The 14,529-nt window shown below is 40.0% G+C and overlaps 1 protein-coding gene across 6 annotated transcripts in view; it reads right to left on the minus strand.

Moving 5' to 3' along the window:
• The window catches only part of MGAT4C (MGAT4 family member C), a 1,374,466-nt gene that overhangs the window by 61,623 nt on the left and 1,298,314 nt on the right, over positions 1-14,529 (minus strand). The gene's annotated exons all lie outside the window — the stretch shown is intronic.

The following is a 14,529-nucleotide window of genomic DNA, read 5'->3' on the forward strand; positions in this document are numbered from 1 at the left end:
GATGATGCTAGCCTCCTAGAATGAGTTAGGAAGGAGTCCCTTCTCTTCAAATTTTTGGAATAGTTTCAGAAGGAATAGTACCCACTCTTCTTTATACATTGGTAGAATTTGGCTGTGAATCCATCTAGTCATGGGCTTTTTCTGATTTATAGGCTTTTTATTACTGATCCTATATTGGAAGTCATCGGTCTCCAGGGATTCATTTTCTTTCTGGTTCAGTTTGGGAGATTATATCTCTCAGAATTGACCAATTTTTTTTCCAGATTTTCTACCTTGTGTACATAGAAATGTGCATAGTAGTCTCTGAGGGTTTTTTTTTGTTGTTGTTTTTAAATTTTTTTTATTATACTTTAAGTTCTGGAGTACATGTGCAGAAAGTGCAGGTTCATTGAATAGGTATACATGTGCCATAGGGGTTTGCTGAACCCATCAACCTGTCATCTACATTAGATATTTCTTCTAATGCTATCCCTACCCTAGCCCCCGACACCCCAACAGGTTCCGGTGTGTGATGTTCCCCTCCCTGTGTCCATGTGTTCTCATTGTTCAACTCCCACTTATGTGTGAGAACATGCAGTGTATGGTTTTCTGTTTTTGTGTTAGTTTGCTGAGAATGATGGTTTCCAGCTTCATCCATGTACCTGCAAAGAACATGAACTCATCCTTTTTTATGGCTGCATAGTATTCCATGGTGTATATGTGACACATTTTCTTATCTAGTCTATCACTGATGGGCATTTGAGTTGGTTCCAAGTCTTTGCTATTGTGAACAGTCCCACAATAAACATATGTGTGCATGTGTCTTTATAGTACAATGATTTGTAACCCTTTGGGTACATACCCAGTAATGGGATTGCTGGGTCATATAGTATTTCTAGTTCTAGATAAATTGCCACCGTCTCTTCCACAATGGTTGAACTAATTTACACTCCTACCAGCAGTGTAAAAGCATTTCTATTTTTCCACAACCTCTCCAGCATCTGTTGTTTCCTAACTTTTTAATGATCACCATTCTTACTAGCATGAAACAGCATCTTGGTATCTCATTGTGGTTTTGCTTTGCCTTTCTCTAATGACCACTGATGATGAAATTTTTTTTCATGTGTTTGTTGGCTGCATAAATGTCTTCTTTTGAGAAGTGTCTGTTCATATCCTTCATGCACTTTTTGATGGGGTTGTTTTTTTCTTGTAAATTTGTTGAAGTTATTTCTAGATTCTGGATATTAGCCCTTTGTCAGATGAATAGATTGCAAACATTTTCTCCCATTCTTTAGGCTGCTTGTTCACTATGATGATAGTTTCTTTTGCTGTGCAGAAGCTCTTTAGTTTCATTAGATCCTATTTGTCAATTTTGGCTTTTGTGGCCATTTCTTTTGGTGTTTTAGTCATGAAGTTTTTGCCCATGCCAAAGTCCTGAATGGTATTGCCTAGGTTGTCTTCTAGGGTTTTTATTGTTTTAAGTCTTATATTTAAGTCTTTAGTCCATCTTGGGTTAATTTTTATATAAGGTGTAAGGAGGGGACCCCATTTCAGCTTTGTGCATATGGCTAACCAGTTTCCCCAACACCATTTATTAAATAGGGAATCCTTTCCCCATTGCTTGTTTTTGTCAGGTTTGTTAAAGATAAGATGGTTGTAGATGTGTGGCGTTATTTCTAAGGCCTCTGTTCTCTTCCATTGGTCTATATATCTTTTTGGTACCAGTACCATGCTGTTTTTATTACTGTAGCCTTGTAGTATAGTTTGAAGTCAGGTAGTGTGATGCCTTCAGCTTTGTTCTTTTGGTTTAAGATTGTCTTGGATATGCAGACTCTTTTTTGGCTCCATATGAAATTTGAAGTAGGTTTTTCCAATTCCGTGATGAAAGTCAATGGTCGCTTGCTGGGGATAGCATTGAATCTATAAATTACTTTAAGCAGTATGGCCATTTTCACGAAATTGATTCTTCCTCTCCAGCCCCATGGGCTGAGATGATGGGGTTTTCTAAATATACAATCATGTCATCTGCAAACAGAGACACTTTGACTTCCTGTTTTCTTAATTGAATAGCCTTTATTTATTTCTCTTTCTTGATTGCCCTGGCCAGAACTTCCAATATTATATTGAATAGGAGTGGTGAGAGAGGGCATCCATGTCTTGTGCTGGTTTTCAAAAGGAATGCTTCCAGTTTTTGCCCATTCAGTATGATATTGGCTGAATCTTATTATTTTGAGATACATTCCATCAATACCTAGTTTATTGGGAGTTTTCAGCATGAAGGACTGTTGAGTTTTGATGAAGGCCTTTCCTCATCTATTGAGATAATCTTGTGGTTTTTGTTATTGGTTCTGTTTATGTGATGGATTACATTTATTGATTTGAGTATTTAGAAACAGCCTTGCAACTCCAGCACGAAGCCAACTTGACTGTGATGGATAAGCTTTTTGATGTGCTGCTGGATTCGGTTTCCAGTATTTTATTGATTTTTGCATCAATGTTCATCAGGGATATTGGCCTGAAATTGTCTTTATTTGTTGTGTCTCTGCCAGGTTTTGGAATTAGGATGACCCTGGCCTCATAAAATGAGTTAGGGAGGTGTCCCCCTTTTTCTATTGTTTGGAATAGTTTCAGAAGGAATGATACCAGCTGCTCTTTGTACCTCTGGTAGAATTTGTCTGTGAATCTGTCTGGTCCTGGACTTTTTTTGGTTGGTAGGCTATTACTGCCTCAATTTCAGAACTTGTTATTGGTCTATTCAAGGATTCAACTTCTTCCTGGTTTAGTATTGGGAGGGTGTATGTGTCCAGGAACTTATCCATTTCTTCTAGATTTTCTAGTTTATTTGCGTAGAAGTATTTATAGTATTTTCTAATGGTAATTTGTATTTCTGTGAGATCAGTGGTGATATCCCCTCGATCATTTTTTATTGCATCTATTTGATTCTTCTCTCTTTTCTTCTTTATTAGTCTGGCTAGCAGTCTATCGATTTTGTTGATCTTTTCAAAAATCCAGCTCCTGGATTCATTGATTTTTTGAAGAGTTTTTCATGTTTCTATCTCCTTCAGTTCTGCTCTAATCTTAGTTCCTTTTTGCCTTCTGCTAGCTTTTGAATTTGTTTGCTCCTGCTTCTCTAGTTCTTTTAAATGTGATGTTAGGGTGTCAATTTTAGATATTTCCTGCTTTCTCTTGTGGGCATTTACTGCTATAAATTTCCCTCTACACACTGTTTTAAATGTGTCCCAGAGATTCTGGTATGTTGTGTCTTTGTTTTCACTGATTTCAAAGAACATCTTTATTTCTGCCTTCATTTCATTATTTACGCAGTAGTCATTCAGGAGCAGGTTGTTCAGTTTCCATGTAGTTGTGCGGTTTTGAGTGAGTTTCTTAATCCTGAGTTCTTATTTGATTGCACTGTGGTCTGAGAGAGTGTTTGTTATTATTTCCATTCTTTTGCATTTGCTGAGGAGTGTTTTACTTCCAATTATTTGGTCAATTTTAGAATATGTGAGATATGGTGCTGAGAAGAATGTATGTTCTGTTGATTTGGGGTGGAGAGTTCTGTCGATGTATATTATATATGCTTGGTCCAGAGAGGATTTCAAGCCCTGGATATCCTTGTGAATTTTCTGTATTGTTGATCTGTCTAATATTGTCAGTGGCGTGTTAAAGTCTCCCACTATTATTGTGTGGGAGTCTAAGTGTTGGGGTGATCAGACCCAGCACCAGGTCATGGGGGTGATGAAGTCCAGTGGAGTCAAGGGAATGGGAAATGACAGTTTGAGAGAGAAAGTGGGTCCAGGGGACCAACGCTAGTATGGAGGCTGTGAAGGCCCTGAGCTCTGGAAGCCCACACTTTTTATTGGTGATCAAACAAAGAAATAGGTGGTGAGAATGTGGGGGTCGAAAGGGCAAGTGCATGATCTACAGGTGTGATGGTTTAGCATTTCCTTTGAAGCATATGGGACATATTCTGCTAGTTGAGATAATGGGGAGCATGTTCTTCTAGTTTAACCTAGAAGCAAGGAGCCAGCAAGTCTAGACTCATTCCAGATGCCACGAGCGGTTTATGCCCTGAGCCCTGGACATTATGTCAGACATGCAAGCCCTGCCTCAGCTTTTTTCCCAACATTTAGCTTTTTCCCAACACTAAGTCTCTTTGTAGGTCTCTAAGAACTTGTTTCATGAATCTGTGTGCTCCTGTATTGGGTGCATATATATTTAGGATAGTTAGCTCTTCCTGTTGCATTGATCCCTTTACCATTATGTAATGCCCTTCTTTGTCTCTTTTGATCTTTATTGTTTCAACCCTTGCTTTATTTATTTATTTATTTATTTTTTTGCTTTCCATTTGCTTGGTAAATATTCCTCCATCCCTTTATTTTGAGCTTATATGCGTCTTTGCATGTGAGATAGGTCTCCTGAATACAGCACACCGATGGGTCTTGACTCTATCCAATTTGCAAGGCTTTATCTTTTTAATTGTGGCATTTAGCCCATTTACATTTAAGGTTAATATTGTTATGTGAGTTTGATCCTGCCTTTACAATGCTAGCTGGGTATTTTGCCCATTAGTTGATGCAGTTTCTTCATAGTGTTGATGGTCTTTAAAATTTGGCATGTTTTTGCAGTGGCTGGTACCAGTTGATCCTTTCCATATTTAATGCTTCCTTCAGGAGCTCTTGTAAGGCAGGCCTGGTGGTGAGAAAATCTCTCAGGATTTGCTTGTCTGTAAAAGGTTTTTTTCTCCTTCGCTTATGAAGCTTAGTTTGGGAGGATATAAAATTCTGCGTTGAACATTCTTTTCTTTACGAATGCTGAATATTGGCCCCACTCTCTTCTGTCTTGTAGGGTTTCACTGTTAGTCTGATGGGCTTCCCTTTGTGGGTAACCCGACCTTTCTCTCTGGCTGCCCTTAATATTTTTTTCCTTCATTTCAACCTTGGTGAATCTGACGATTATGTGTCTTGGGGTTGCTCTTTTCGAGGAGTATCTTTGTGATGTTCTCTCTATTTCCTGAATTTGAATTTTGGCCTGCCTTGCTAGGTTGGGGAAGTTCTCCTGGATAATATCCTGAAGAGTGTTTTCCAACTTGGTTCCATTCTCCCCATCACTTTCAGGTACACCTATCAAATGTAGATTTGGTCTTTTCACATAGTCCCATATTTCTTGGAGGCTTTATTTGTTTCTTTTTACTCTTTTTTCTCTAATCTTGTCTTCTCACTTTATTTCATTGAGTTGACCTTCAATCTCTGATATCCTTTCTTCCACTTGATGGATTCGTCTATTGATACTTTCGTATGCTTCACGAAGTTCTCGTGCTGTGTTTTTCAGCTCCATCAGGTCTTTTATGTTCTTCTCTAAACTGGTTATTCTAGTTAACAATTCATCTAACCTTTTTTCAAGGCTCTTAGCTTCCTTGCAGTTGGTTAGAACATGCTCCTTTAGCTCAGAGGAGTTTGTTATTACTCACCTTCTGAAGCCTACTTCTGTTAATTTGTCAAACTCATTCTCCATCCAATTTTGTTCCCTTGCTAGCAGGGAGTTGTGATCCTTTGAAGGAAAAGAGGGGTTCTGGTTTTTGGAATTGTCAGCCTTTTTGCATTGGTTTTTTGCTTTCTTTGTGGATTTATCTACCTTTGATCTTTGAAGTCAGTGACCTTCATTTGGGTTCTCTGAGTGGATGTCCTTTTTGTTGATGTTGATACTATTCCTTTCTGTTTGTTAGTTTTCCTTCTAACAGTCACACCCTTCTGCTGCAGATCTGCTGGAGTTTGCTGGAAGTCCACTGCAGACCCTGTTTGCCTGGGTACCACCGGCAGATGCTGCAGAACAACCAAGATTGCTGCCTGTTCCTTCCTCTAGAAGCTTTGTCCCAGAGGGGCACCTGCCAGATGCCAGCCCATTACAGAGCTCTCCTGTATGAGGTGTCTGTCAGCCCCTACTGGGAAGAGTCTCCCAGTCAGGATTCACAGGGGTCAGGGACCCACTTGAGGTGGCAGTGTATGCCTTATCAGAGCTCAAACACTATGCTGGGAGATCTGCTGCTCTCTTCAGAGCTGCCAGGCAGGGAAGTTTAAGTCTGCTGAAGCTGTGCACCCAACTGCCTCTTCCCCCAGGTGCTCTGTCCCAGGGAGGTAAGTCCCTGACTGGGGCTGCTGCCTTTTTTTCAGAGATGCCCTGCCCAGAGAGGAGGGAATCTGGAGAGGCAGTCTGGCTGCAGTGGCCTTGCTGAGCTGCGGTGGGCTCTGCCCAGTTCGAACTTCCCCATGGCTCTGTTTGCACTGTGAGTGTAAAACTGCCTACTTAAGCCTCAGCAATGGCGGAAGCCCCTCTCCCCACCAAGCTTGAGTGTCCCAGGTAGAGTTCAGTCCCAAGCCAGACCACTTGGCTCCCTGGCTTCAGCCCCCTTTCCAGGGGAGTGAATAATTCTGTCTCACTGGCATTCTGGGCACCACTGGGGTATGGAGAAAACAAACAAACGAACAAACAAACAAACAAAAAAACTCCTGCAGCTAGCTCAGTGTCCACCCAAACTGCTGCTGAGTTTTATGCTGGAATCCGAGGATCCTGGTGGTATGGGCACTGGAGTGAATCTCCTGGTCTGTGGGTTGCGAAAACCATGGGAAAGCACAGTATCTGGGTCGGAGTGCATGGTACAGTCCTAATGGCTTCCCTTGGCTAGGAGAGGGAGTTCCCCGAGCCCTTGTGCTTCCCAGGTGAGGCGATGCCCCACCCTGCTTCAACTCACCCTCCTTGGGCTGCATCCACTGTCCAACCAGTCTCAATGAGATGAATCGGGTACCTTAATTGGAAATGCTGACATCACCTGCCTTCTGCATTAATCTGGCTGGTTGCTGCAGACTGGAGCATTTCTTATTCAGCCATCTTGCCCACTTTTTTTTTTTTCCAGTTAGCTCAGTGGTAATGTCCCATTTACCATTTCTGATTGTGTTTATTTGGATAGTCTTTCTTTTTTATTAGTGTAGCTACTTGTCTGTCCATCTTATTTATTCTCTCAAAAAAACAAATTCCTAATTTTGTTGATTTTTTTTTTATGGTTTGTGTGTCCCCAATTCCTTCAGTTCTGATTTTGGTTATTTTTTGTCTTCTCCTAGCTTTGAAGTTGAGATACTTTGCTGTTGTTTCTGCAGTTCCCCTAGGTCTGATGTTATGTTATTAATTTTAAATCTTTCTAACTTTTGATGTGGCTGTTTAGCACCATAAGTTTCCCTCTTAACATTACTTTTGCTTTGTCCCAGAGATTCTGGTATGTTGTATCTTTGTTCTCATAAGTTTCAAAGAATTTATTGATTTCTGCCTTAATCTCATTGTTTACCCACAAGTCATTCAGGATTAGGTTGTTTAATTTCCATGTAATTACATGGTTTTGAGTTATTTTCTTAGTATTGACTTAAATTCTTATAGTGCTGTGGTCTGATTCTGTGGTTAGTGTGATTTTGCTTTTTTAGATTTTCCTGAGAATTGTTTTCTTGACAATTATGCAGTCAATTTCAGAGTATACACCACGTGCACGTGAAAAGAATGTATATTCTGTTGTTTTTGGGTGGAGAGTTCTGTAGGTGTCTATTAGGTCCATTTGGTTGAGTTCAGGTCCTGAATATCTTCGTTAGTTTTCTGCTCCGATGATCTCCCTAATGTGCTCCGTGGGGTGTTGAACCCTCCTACTGTTATTGTGTGGCTATCTCACTCTCTTCATAGGTCTCAAAGGACTTGCTTTATGAATCTGAGTGTGCCTGTGTTGGGTGTATATATATTCAGGATAATTAGGTCTTCTTGTTGAATTGATTCCTCTACCATTATGTAATATGCTTCTTTGTCTTTTTTGAACTTTGTTGGTTTAAAGTCTGTTTTGTCTGGAATTAAAATAGCAATGCCTGCTTTTTTGTTTTCCATTTCCTTGGCAGATTTTTCTCCATCCATTAACTTTAAGCCTATGGATGACATTGTATGTGAGATGAGTTTCTTGAAGACAGCATATCATTGGGTCTTGCTTCTTTATCCAACCTGCCACTTTGTGCCTTTTAATTCAGGCCTTTAGCCTGGTTACATTCAAGGTTAATACTGATATGTGTGGATTTGATCCTGTCATTGTGTTGTTAGCTCGTTTTTATACAAACTTGTTTGTGTAGTTGCTTTATAGTGTCAATGGTTTCTGTAGTTAAGTGTGTTTTTGTTGTATCTGGTTGCAGTCTTTCCTATCCATATTTGGCACTACCTTCAGGACTTCTTGTACAACAGGTCTGATGCAAGGAATTCCCATAGCATTTGCTTGTCTGAAAAGAATCTTACATGTCCTTTGCTTATGAAGATTAGTTTGGCTAGATACAAAATTCTTTGTTGGAATTTCATTAAGAATGCTGAATGGGAGTTTGAGGTGGGCAGATCACAGGGTCAGGAGATTGAGACCATCCTGGCTAACATGGTGAAACCTCATCTCTGCTAAAAAAAATACAAAAAATTAGCTGGGCATGGTGGCAGGCACCTGTAGTCCCAGCTACTCAGGAGGCTGAGGCAGGAGAATGGTGTGAACCCAGAAGGCAGAGCTTGCAGTGAGCCAAGATCATGCCACTGCACTCCAGCCTGGGCAACAGAGCGAGACTGTCTCAAAAAAAAAAAAAAGAATGCTGAATATAGGCCCCCAATATTTTCTGGCTTATAGGGTTTCTGTCAAAAGGTCTGCTGGTAGCCTGATGGTGTTCACATTGCAAGTGACCTTCTCTCCAGCTGCATTTAATCTTTTTTCTTTCATTTCGATCTTAAAGAATCTGATGACTATGAGTCTTGGGGATGGTCATCTTATGTAGTATCTCACAAGGGTTCTCTGCATTTTCTGAATTTGAATATTGTGTCCTCTCTAGTGAAATTGGGGAAATTTTCATGGGTGATATCATCTGTATTAGGGTTCCCTAGAGAGACAGGACTAATATGATAGATGTATATATAAAAGGGAGTTTATTAAGGAGTTTTGACTTACACAGTCACAAGGTGAAGTCCCACAATAGGTCATCTGCAAGCTGAGGAGCAAGTCAGTCCAAGTCCAAAACCTCAAAAGTAGGAAAACTAACAGTGCAGCCTTCAGTCTGTGATAGAAGGCCTGATAGCCCCTGGCAAACCACTGGTGTAGGCCCAAGAGTCTAAAAGCTGAAGAACTTGGAGTCCAATGTTCAAGGGCAGGAAGCATCCAGCAGAGGTAAAAGAAGGAGGTCAGAAGACTCAGCCAGTCTAGTCCTTCCACATTCTTCTACCTGCTTTTATTCTAGCCACACTGGCAGCTGATTAGACTGTGCCCACCCAGATTGAGAATGGGTCTGCCTTTCCTTGTCCACTGACTCAAATATTAATCTCCTTTGGCATCACCCTCACAGACACACACAGGAACAATACTTTACATCCTTCAATCAAATCAAGTTGACACTCGATATTAACCATCACATTCTCCAATATGGTTTTCAAGTTGTTTGCTTTCTCCCCCTCTCTTTCAGGGATGTCAACGAGTCAATAAATTTGGTCTCTTTACATTTTTGCATCTCTTAGAATACTTGAATTGGGTTTTGACTTTCTCCTGAATCTTCTTTCCTGTCCATGATCTGAATTCTACTTCTGTCATTTCAGCCATTTCAGCCTTGTTAAGAACCATTGCTGGGGAACCAGTGTGGGTCATTTTGAGGTGAGAGGACACTTTAGTTTTTTGAGTTACCAGAGTTCTTGCTCTGGTTTTTTCTCATCTGTGCAGGCTGATGTTCCTTCAATCTTAGAAGTTGCTATCCTTTGAATGGGTTTTGTTGCTTTTATCTTCTTTGTTGCCCTTAAGGGTTTGATTGTGGTCTAAGGTGGTTTCAGTTGACTGGATTTCTTTCTGGAAGATTTTAGGGGTCTAAGGCTCAGTTCAGCATTCTTGAGCTGTGTGCTCTAACTTTGAGGGAATGATCCCAGGCTCCCAGCTTTGTTCTCTGGCCCCTCAAGGTTAGGAATCTGTGGTTCTGGAGGGGCTGAGCTGTTTCCAGACTGCAGTCCATAACAATCCCATGGATGGTGCCAGCCAAAGTGCTTTGTCTGAGTGGTGATAGAAGAATTCATGTTTGTTTGCACATGCCAACAGCAGTGGTAGCATGGTGGGTTACATGTTCATTGGTAGGGCTGGGATGCTGGTGGGTTTGTGGCTGCCAGCTTCTGTGCACATGTTTGCTCTGTGGGCAGTAGTGTGAGGGGATGCATGCACACACATATTCTGGCAGAGGAGGGGAGGCAAGGTCCACTCGCATGTGTGCACGCTGGAAGGACAGCGGGGTGAGTGACAGTGGGCAAGTGAGTGCTGGCAAAGCAGCATGGGGGAGGCTGTGGTCAGGGGAAGGGGCAGGTGAGCTGGTATGTGTTAGCAGCGGCCGATCTGCTGGAGCTCTCTGATGGTCAGGCACAGTCAGCTGTTGAAGGAGCTATGATGTGGGCCCCTGGGAAGCACCTTGGTTGTCTATCCATCACTTGCACTGCAAGTGGGCTCTGCCAGGTTGGGGCCCTGGAGCAGACCTAGCTATGTTTTACTGCAGACGTTCCCACACCATACTCCGTGAGTTCAGCACAGGATAGGGTCCTGCTCCTATCAACTCTCTACACAGCTTTCCCTGCCAGCTCAAGTGTCCATGGGTGTTGTGGTATCTCAGGTTGCCAGGATTCCAGAGGTTCATGGTGAGGGCAGGTTGCTCCTCACCTGTTCAATCCACCCCTTCCCCAAGAGTTGTTGGGGGCCAGGATTCCGTGGTGCATGGTAGTCCCGTTCAGGGTTCCCAGCCTCCTCCTCCTTCGGCCCAGGGTCTGTGTCCTCCTTCTGTCCACCCTCAATGCCTTCCCTCTGAAGAACTGCTCATAGTGCACCAGTTTTCCCTATGTCTCAATCACTTGGTGGCAGATGTTCCTCCTGGGTGTGTCTGGTCAGGCATCTTACTGAGAAAGCCTTCTTTTGTTTTTAAAATCAAAATACAGAGTAATAATGGATCTTCATTCCTACATTGGCTGGACCTAAGTAAAAGCTAATACTATTTATATTGGGAAGGCTTATCCTAGTTGCCTACACTCCTCTCTCTCCACAAGTACTTCACATTTTACTGCTGAACTATGTCACTCATATGCATTACTTGCATGACTCTAGACATTTGAGGAACATGTAACATCTGATCCAGAGGAAAGGGAGCCAAGCTATACAATTTTGGTATTTCTCCTCTTAATGGTGTGATTATCTTTGAGGCGGAGAGAAATACTTTAAGCATTTTCCATTCTGTTAGAAAAAGAAAACACAAAAACAAAACCCCCAAATTTTTATCACTAAATACTGCTTTCTTAGCTTGATGTTATTAAATTTTTGCTTATCTGATCTCCTACTGTCTATTTTGATAATCAGAGAACAACAACAATCTGATTTCTATATTTGTCTATGTGTAAGGAGGAAATATGCTCAAATATGTATTTTGTTTATTTCTTGTCTCTGTAAAAGTGAATTAATGACAGCATATTCATAACATGCTTGGTGTTACTTGACTATAGTGAGAGATTTTGCTGATTATTTCCACACAAAATTCCATCTCAAGTAATATTTACATTTTATATTGTGAATTAAAAAATTAGTAATGTTAATATTATCATCAGTATCAATTTATCATGTATTTTATTAGTGTGATCCTGTCTCTCAAGGTCTGGTTATACCCAAGGTTATGATTTTACCTGAGCATTTGCAGTGTAGAGCCAAAACTAATGAATTTTAGGTGACAGCAGTATTACTTCTTAACATGTCCCTACAGATTTCTGTAGTATTCACAATGGAGTTAAATCATTTGAAGATGAGGAAAGAAAACTTTACCTTGTTTCCGTGTTGAGAACATAAGATGTTGTGGAAGACTGATTGACACAATGTCTTGTATGGTTCATGTTGTGTATGTACCCCATTTCTGGTATGACTTTGTAACCTCTCCCATCAAGAAGTGAAATCTGTTCCCCACTCATGAGTTCAAGCTGACTTTTTAACATGTTTGCACCAAAAGAATGCAGTAGAACTGACAGCCTACAATTTTAAGCCTAGGACTCAGGAGTCTTTTTATACTTCAACTCTCCCTTGTGAAACCCTTCCCTGACTGCCATGGGAACAGACCAAGGCATTTTTGGTAGAGGTACAGAGTTTACATGGAGTGAGGTCCTAATCATTTTAGCCAAGATCATTCTAGAGCAGCCAGCCTTTAGACAACCCAATAGCTGACTAGAAACACATTAGTAAGCTGTGTAAGATGAGCCAAGTCCAGCCCAGATTGAATTACCAGGTTCAGTGGAATTACCCACGCAACCTATAGACTCATGGGGCAAACTGTTGTAAGCTATTAAGTCAGTAGTTTTCAAAGTGTGAATTGGGGTCTCCTGGGGATCCCAAGCAACTTTCGAGAACAACTGCAAGATCAAACCTATTTCCACAATGATACTAAGATATTATTTGTCTTAATTCTCATTCTGTCACAATACACAGTGAAGGTTTTCAAAGGCTACATGATGTTTGATATCAAAATAGAGTGGATACAGTAGCAGGTACGACACTCCAGCAGTCTTCTATTGAGTTTTCTATTGAATCATACACGAAAGAGATTAGCGAAAATACAAAGCACTGCTAAACTTCTCATTAATTTTTGTTTTGTTTAAAAAATGCAGTTATTTTTCATAAAAATATACTATCTCTGTTACAGGTAATCGGTTTATTCTTAGTGGTAGAGGAAATAAATATTTTAACATTTATATTTTAGTTTACAATACAGCAAATATTAATAGATGAAAATCGCCAAAACAAAGCCCTTTGGAGTCCTTAATGATTCTCAAGAAACTGATATTCTGAAAGCAAAATGTTTGAGAACTGCTGCACTTTTTTTCTGCAACATTTCTTTATTCTAGGCATAGCAGTTGTTTATAAAGAGAAATCACTATAATTTTTTCTTCGTGACTGTCCACAAAATGTAAAGAATCAAGTATTAGCATCTTTAGAAATCAAAAACATTTACTTTTCTGCTTCAAGCCTGCCTATTGGATCTATCTAACCAGAGTAAAGTTACTGATGAAAAAACAATTAAAATAAAATTACACACACACACGTGTATGTACATTATCAGAATCTTTCATTTTGCATGAAAGAAAAAATTCTACAAATACTATGATAATAATAAAAACAGAAACCCTGAGAGGTGAAGTGATCACCAAAGCCAGCTTCCTGTGTGAAAATTCCTACCAAACCTTAGAATGTTTGAGATTACATTTTGACTGCTTCATGATGAACAGAATGCAGGAGATAAACGTTGTGGCCCACCCATAGTGGAAAGTATAATAGAAAATGCTCTCCCTCATAAAGTAAGAAACAAACCTCATGGCGAAAAAGGGTCTAAAAAGAAATATTCATTCCTGAGTGCTGCCTGGAGAAAACAAAACCAAAACTAAGAACTTATCCTTATTAAAGACCTGAGATCTGAATGAATTCATGCTATTTGTTTGCTCAAAAACCAAAAGCAAAGCAGTTAGTATAAAATTGGTCTTGGGTTGATACTGCCCCTTAGTGACTGGCAGGAGCAAAAAATTTAAGAGTAGAACTTCAAGTCTCGCCTCAAAGAATTTTCATAAATAGCATTTTATGTGTGTGCAATCATAGTTAAAACAACAGCAAAAACACACACATGGAAAATAATAGTCCATGAATGAAATTGATCATGAACAACACAAAGTGTAAATAGAATCACAAATAAAACAGAAACTTGGATCGAACATAAGAACAAGAAAAAAAAGATGACTAAATTTTTAAAAGACTCAAACAGAATTTCTTAACACAAATGGAATACTCTGTCACCATAAAGAAGAACAAAATCACGTCCTTTGCAGCAACATGGATGCTGCTGGAGGCCATTATCCTAAGTGAATTAACAAAGGAACAGAAAACCAAATACTCCGTGTTTTCAGTTATAAGTGGGGGCGAAACACTGAGTACACATGGACATAAAGATATCAGCAACAGACACCAGGGGCTACTAGAGCAGAGTGTGGGAGGGAGGGAGTGAGGGTTGAAAAACTACTAAATCGGGTACTATGCTTGCTACCTGAGTGAATGTGATCATTCATATACCAAACGACAGTGACACACAGTTCACCCATGTAACAGACCTGCATATGTACCTCATGAACCTAAAGTCATATTTGAAAAAATACGAATAAAAATTAGAATATTAAAAAAGATTAAATGAAAATATATCAGCTATGCAGATAAAATCAGTGAACTGGATATAGAATCAAAGTAATAAATAATGAAATGATGTGAAAAAAGGAAGAGATATGGAAAATAAATAAATGGAAGATATTACATTAAAGGAGATGCTGACTGAGGAGTTCCAGAATTGCTGGAAACATCTATTGACAGTTTCAAGAGGGCTAACAAATCTAGAGTGGGATACATAATATATCCAGTCATATTACAACCAGTTTTAGATCACTAAAGATTAAGAGAAGACTTTAAAAGCAGCCAGA

Source organism: Gorilla gorilla, chromosome 10 (assembly GCF_029281585.2).
Source record: "Gorilla gorilla gorilla isolate KB3781 chromosome 10, NHGRI_mGorGor1-v2.1_pri, whole genome shotgun sequence".
Classification (NCBI taxonomy): domain Eukaryota; kingdom Metazoa; phylum Chordata; class Mammalia; order Primates; family Hominidae; genus Gorilla; species Gorilla gorilla.